The following is a 6293-nucleotide window of genomic DNA, read 5'->3' as shown; positions in this document are numbered from 1 at the left end:
ATTATATTCAAAGATCCCTTCACTCTGGCCTCAAACCTTTCCCCCATCTAAAGGAACAAGCTATTTATTATTTATATTCCTCTATCTTAGGCAAATCAACTTAGCGGGGTATTTTCACACTCTACATAGATACATTATCTTTCTCCCTTTATGCATACACTCACATACACAACACACACACACAAATTCTTCCAACTAGACACAACACAACAGGACTAAATTGACTATGATTTTTTGAGTTCTGCACTCTATCCGTCTCCCAGTTCTCTTGTAGTGATAGTCTGGTCCTCACAGAAAGCAGATAATAAGTAGGTAGTCCAATCTTAACTTTCATCTCCTTCTTGCATTCAGTTCAGTTCAGTTCAGTTGCTCAGTCGTGTCTGACTCTTTGCGACCCCATGAATCGCAGCACGCCAGGCCTCCCTGGCCAACACTAACTCCCAGAGTTCACTCAGACTCACGTCCATCGAGTCAGTGATGCCATCAAGCCATCTCATCCTCTATTGTCCCCTTCCCCTCCTGCCCCCAATCCCTCCCAGCATCAGAGTCTTTTCCAATGAGTCAACTCTTCGCATGAGGCAGCCAAAGTACTAGAGTTTAAGCTTTAGCATCATTCCTTCCAAAGAAATCCCAGGGCTGATCTCCTTTAGAAAGGACTGGTTGGATCTCTTTCCAGTCCAAGGGACTCTCAAGAATCTTCTCCAACACCACAGTTTAAAAGCATCAATTCTTCAGTGCTCAGCTTTCTTCACAGTCCAACTCTCACATCCATATATAACTACTGGAAAAACCATAGCCTTGACTAGACGAACCTTAGTCAGCAAAGTAATGTCTCTGCTTTCAAATATGCTAGCTAGGTTGGTCATAACTTTTCTTCCAAGGAGTAAGCGTCTTTTAATTTCATGGCTGCATTCACCAAATTGGAAGTGGTCAAACAAGAGATGGTAAGAGTGAACGTCGACATTCTAGGAATCAGCGAACTAAAATGGACTGGAATGGGTGAATTTAACTCAGATGACCATTATATCTACTACTGTGGGCAGGAATCCCTCAGAAGAAATGGAGTAGCCATCATGGTCAACAAAAGTCTGAAATGCAGTACTTGGATGCAATCTCAAAAATGACAGAATGATCTCTGTTCGTTTCCAAGGCAAACTATTCAATATCACGGTAGTCCAAGTCTATACCCCAACCAGTAACCCTGAAGAAGCTGAAGATGAACGGTTCTATGAAGACCTACAAGATCTTTTAGAACTAACACCCCCAAAAAAGATGTCCTTTTCATTATAGGGGACTGGAATGCAAAAGTAGGAAGTCAAGAAACACCTGGAGTAACAGGCAAATTTGGCCTTGGAATGCGGAATGAAGCAGGGCAAAGACTAATAGAGTTTTGCCAAGAAAATGCACTGGTCATAGCAAACACCCTCTTCCAACCCTTCTTGCATTAGATGCTACCAAACTGGCCTTAGATAAGAAAGGTAATTTATGTGATGGGGTAAGGATGATAGATAAATTATAATGAAGCCTGAGATCCAGGCCAGAGGAGAGGGTTGGCCAAGGTCACGGCCTAAAACAGCCTCAGAGAGCAGCTCAGTATGTCCTTGGGCATACTAATCCACACCTGATCCAACTCTACAGATCACTCCTGCTCCCACTGAGCCACATGAGGTGGAGCTTGGGAAATGGGTACCACACCCTGACCAATGAAAAGAAAAACAAAATTAGTTCTTACATAATTAGAAAAACTTCTGCCCATTTGACTGGTTTTAAGCAACAGTCTTGCTTCTTTTAAATCCTGAAACCACTCCATGTCCAGGTCATTCTTTCTTACACTATTACTGGCTTAAGAAAGGAGACCTGGGGTCTTCCTGGTGGCTCAGTGATAAAGAATTTGCCTGCCAATTCTCTCCCTGTCTCTCACAGGAGACACAGGTTCAATCCCTGACCCAGGAAAATCTCACATGCAGCAGAGCCTTGCACCACAACTATTGAGCCTGTGCTCTAGAGCCTGGGAGCCACAACGACTGAGCCTGTGTACCCTGGAGCCCATGCCCCACAAGCAGAGAAGCCACCACAATGAGAAGCCTGCACATCGCAACTACAGAATAGCCCCCACTCCTGGCAACTCGAGAAAAACCCTGGCAGCAACAAAAACCCAGCACAGCCAAAAATTAAAAAGATAAATAAACAGCTCTTTAAAAAATTAAGACCCAGGTCCACCTCTGCTGTAATCTGACAGATGTGAAGAGTTGTTGAGTGGCCCGCGCTGTTTCCTGGGGTCATCTGGGCTACTAGGACCAGACAGAGCGGGATGGGAGAGGGGAGTGTCGCTTCACACTGTGTAGTTAGTCGGGAGGTGGAATAGCTCCTCCTCCATTGTCAAAGTGACTGGCTTTTCCCCACCAGATGCCAAAGGTGAATTCATAGAAGGCTTGGACTCTATCCTTCAGGGACTTCAAAGTAGATAGAGATGATATATTAGTTTTCTGTTTCTCCCATAAGATAGTACCACAAAATCCATAACTTAAAACCAGGCCAACTTATTAACTTGCAGCTCTGTCAGAAGTCCGGATAGGCTTGGCTGGACTCTACTTTGGATCTCTCATAAGACTGAAATCAAGTGTTTGCCAGCCTGGCCTCTTTTCTGAAGTGTCTAGAATCATCCAGCTTGTTGGCAGAATACAGTTCCTTCCAATTACAGGGCCGAGGTTCCGTTTCTTTGCTGACGTTCTTCTGGGAACGTCTCTTAGCTTCTAAGTTCCTCTGAGCATTGCCCCTCTCACCCAGCTCCCATTCTACCTTCGGACTAGTAGTGACATATGATTCCTTCTTATATTCTGAAACTTTCTAATTTCTGCTGCTGCATTCTTTCTTACTCCAGCTCCTGAAAATTTTATGCTTTTAAGGACCCATGTGATTACCTTAGATCCAAATGATCCAAGCTCATCTCCTTATATTAAGATCTTTAACATGAATTACACCTGAAAACTCTTTTGCCATGTGAAAATGAGTGCTAGTGGCTCAGTCAGGTCTGACTCTTTGTGACCCCGTGAACTATAGCCCGCCAGGCTCCTCTGCCCATGGAATTCTCCAGAAAAAGATACTGGAGTGGGTTATGCAACCATACCCTTCTCCAGGGGGTCTTCCCAACCCAGGGATTGAACCCGGGTCTCCCACATTGCAGGTGGTATTCTGCATTGCAGGCAGATTCTTTACCATTGAACATATTTACAGTTTCTTGGGGACTAGAGGGTAGATATTTTTGGTAGCTATAATTTTATCTTCCACAAATCATGAAAAGAATGAGGAACACAGTTAAGATAATGAAGGCATATGAACCACACAGCTGTTCCACATCATGGAAGCTCACGTCTGTAATGAAACTGGTAGCTCAGTTTTAAACAGCCAGCAATGACAATGGTGAAAGCGGGAAAGGCCCAGTCTTGAGAACATTGGAACAGCCTATTGAAAATAAGCTGCTGGGGGGGGACTCCAATCAAGATGGTGGGATACAAGGACAGAGTTCACCTCTTCTCACATCCAAAAATGCACCTATGCATGGGACAGTTCTCACATAATGCATACTGAACACTGGCAGAAGATCTCAGAAACCTAGAAGTGCAAGAATGATCTCCACATAACTGGGTAGGAGGAAATTAAAAAAAAAAATCTGGGAAGGGCCCTGCCCCACTGGGAGAGAGCTACAAAAGAGGAAATATTCTTGCACCCTGGGAAGACCCCTTCACCGTGTAGAGATAGACTGGGGAGAAAAAAGAGCTTCAGAAGCTTAGAGGAGAGCACAGCAATGGGCTTGCAGCAGACAGAGCAGAGGAAGACCTGCACAGATGGTCCCACCCTGCACCCCCAAACCTGGGATGTGCATCCACTGGTACAGGCAGGGGCCAGGTGCTGAAACTCAAGCCACAGAGGACAGATCTGGGACAGGACTGGGGTTAGCTGTGCAGAGACAGCCTAAAGGGGTTAGAGTGTGGTAGTGCTGCAACCCAGAGTGTACGCAAAAGAAGCCAGGGCCTGCCATAGTGCCATTGTTGAGGTGCACGCAAAGGAAGGAGTAGAGCCCACCATAGCTGTCTCATTGTAGGTGTGCTCATAATGGGCATGGTGCCACCATTGAAACCCTATTGTTAATGCACATACAAGCAAAGAAAAGGATGGGCCTACCATAGCAACCTCTTTCTCCAAGCACTCTCATCTGGCTTGGTGCTACCTCTATGAGCTCTGGGAATATGCAAGTTACCCATTCATAGGCAGGGCTGAAATCAGAACTGATGCCTAGGGGCCATGCAAATTAAGAAGCAGGGCTGAAATCTGAGGCTTCTCCCTATGCCAGTGTGATCCACAGATTTACCACTGCTGGCTTTGGAAACTCAGCATCTTCGGGACATCCTTGTGAACAGTGGGTGCTCCCATGACTGAGACGGCTCAGACCTTAGAAGCTATAGGTTTCATGGGTGCATGCACATGGAGGCAGGGCTGGGCCAGGGTCTGGGCTGTCTCTATAATTCCCAAGGAGGGTCCAGAGGTAAGACTACTGAAAACAGTCCTAGTAATCTGACTTCAGTGGATCTGAGCCTACAGATGTACATTATGGCTTTGTAACATGCCTTAGGGACACCAGGGCCAATTGCCAGCATTCCCATGGTTGAGGTGGGGCTGTCAGTGTCCAAACAGTATACTTTGTGAGTCCATGCAATGGGTGACGGGCAACACCATAAAGCCCACATCCTGGTAGACAGCTTCAGTGGAGGGATATTCAGTAGCTCCATTCCCAATGGGAGAACTCCAATATTCCACCCATCTCACGCTGCAGCTCAAAAACAGATCTGGAGACTTCTATACCAATAACTAGGGAGGAGACTCTTCCTCTGAAAGGGCTGTTACAATCACACAGCAAAGAAGAGGCTTCACTCAACATCCAGTGAAGGCTTTTGGTCACCACAACACAAGTCACACCCCATATGAAGGGGATAATAGCCAGCGCAAACTGAGGAAAGAGGTGGGAGGCACCCACACTAAAAACAGACCTTTACACCAAAAATATTAACACCACATAGGCTACATTGGCATGCCCCCATATAAAGACAGTCCTCTAAGAACAGTAATTTTTTTTCTGTTGACACATATAGTAAAAGAAATATAAGCAAAAATGAAGCACAAGAACCACTCCATATTACAAGATCAAGCAATGCCTGAAAGAAGGAATAAAACAGACCATTTAAGTTTAATCGCCTGCAAATGCAGGAGACCTGGGTTCGATCCCTGGGTTGGGAAGATCCCCTGGAGAAAGGAAATGCTACTCACTCCAGGATTCTTGCTGGAGAATCCCCCTTTTGGTAGCAAATCCACCTGCAATGCAGGAGACCCAGGTTTGATTACTGGATTGGGAAGATCCACTGGAGAAGGGATAGGCTGCCCACTCCAGTATTCTTGGGCTTCCCTTGTGGCTCAGCCGTAAAGAATCTGCCTTCAATGTGAGAGACCTGGGTTCAATCCCTGGGGTGGGAAGATCCCCTGGAGAAGGGACCAACTACCCACTCCAGTATTCTGGCTTAAGAATTCCATGGACTGTATAGTCTATGGGGTTGCAAAGAGTCGGACGTGACTGAGAGACTTTCAGTTAAGTCTAATAGGCACTTTTTAAAAAGGAGATAATGAAAATACTGAAGGACTTAAGAAAGAATATTAATAAAATGCAGATTATGCTAAAAAGGAACTAGAAAACACACAGTGCCCAAGAAAAATTAGAAAATCTATTTGCTGAAACAAAAGCTGAGCTAAAGGTAATGAATAACAGATTGAATAATACAGAAAATCAAATAAGGGATCTAGAAGATAGAATAACGGAAATCACCCAATGAGAAGAGCAGACAGGTACTTCCCTGGTGGTCCAGTGGCTAAGACTCTGAACTCCCAATGCAGGGGACCCAGGTTTGATCCCTGGTTAGGGAAATAGATCCTGCATGTCACAACTAAAGATCCCATGTGCTGCAACTAAGAACAGCAGACAGAAAGCCAAATGCAAACAATGAAAGCAATATAAGAAACCTACAGAATAATATAAAGCATGCCAAGCTAAGCATAACAGGGATTCCAGAAGGAAAAAAAGAGAAAAGGGACCAAAAATGTATTTGAAGAAGTTATTGCTGAAAACTTCCCAAACCTAAAGAAGAAAACATATCCAGGCATCAGAAAAAAGAAGGTCTCAAACAAAGTGAACCCAAACAGACCTTCACCAATATATTTTTTCAATTTTTTAAGAAATTTTTATTTAT

At 44.7% G+C, this 6293-nt stretch overlaps 1 non-coding gene across 1 annotated transcript; it reads left to right on the top strand.

Moving 5' to 3' along the window:
* Window positions 1–5897: 5897 nt before the first annotated feature.
* Window positions 5898–5970, top strand: TRNAG-CCC (transfer RNA glycine (anticodon CCC)). The gene has a single exon. It is a non-coding gene; the product is annotated as a tRNA-Gly (tRNA).
* Window positions 5971–6293: the final 323 nt, after the last annotated feature.

Source organism: Capricornis sumatraensis, chromosome 4, assembly GCF_032405125.1.
Source record: "Capricornis sumatraensis isolate serow.1 chromosome 4, serow.2, whole genome shotgun sequence".
NCBI classification, from domain to species: Eukaryota; Metazoa; Chordata; class Mammalia; order Artiodactyla; family Bovidae; genus Capricornis; species Capricornis sumatraensis.
The sequence above is the reverse complement of the archived record's forward strand: the minus strand, read 5'-3'. Positions and strand labels throughout refer to the sequence as shown.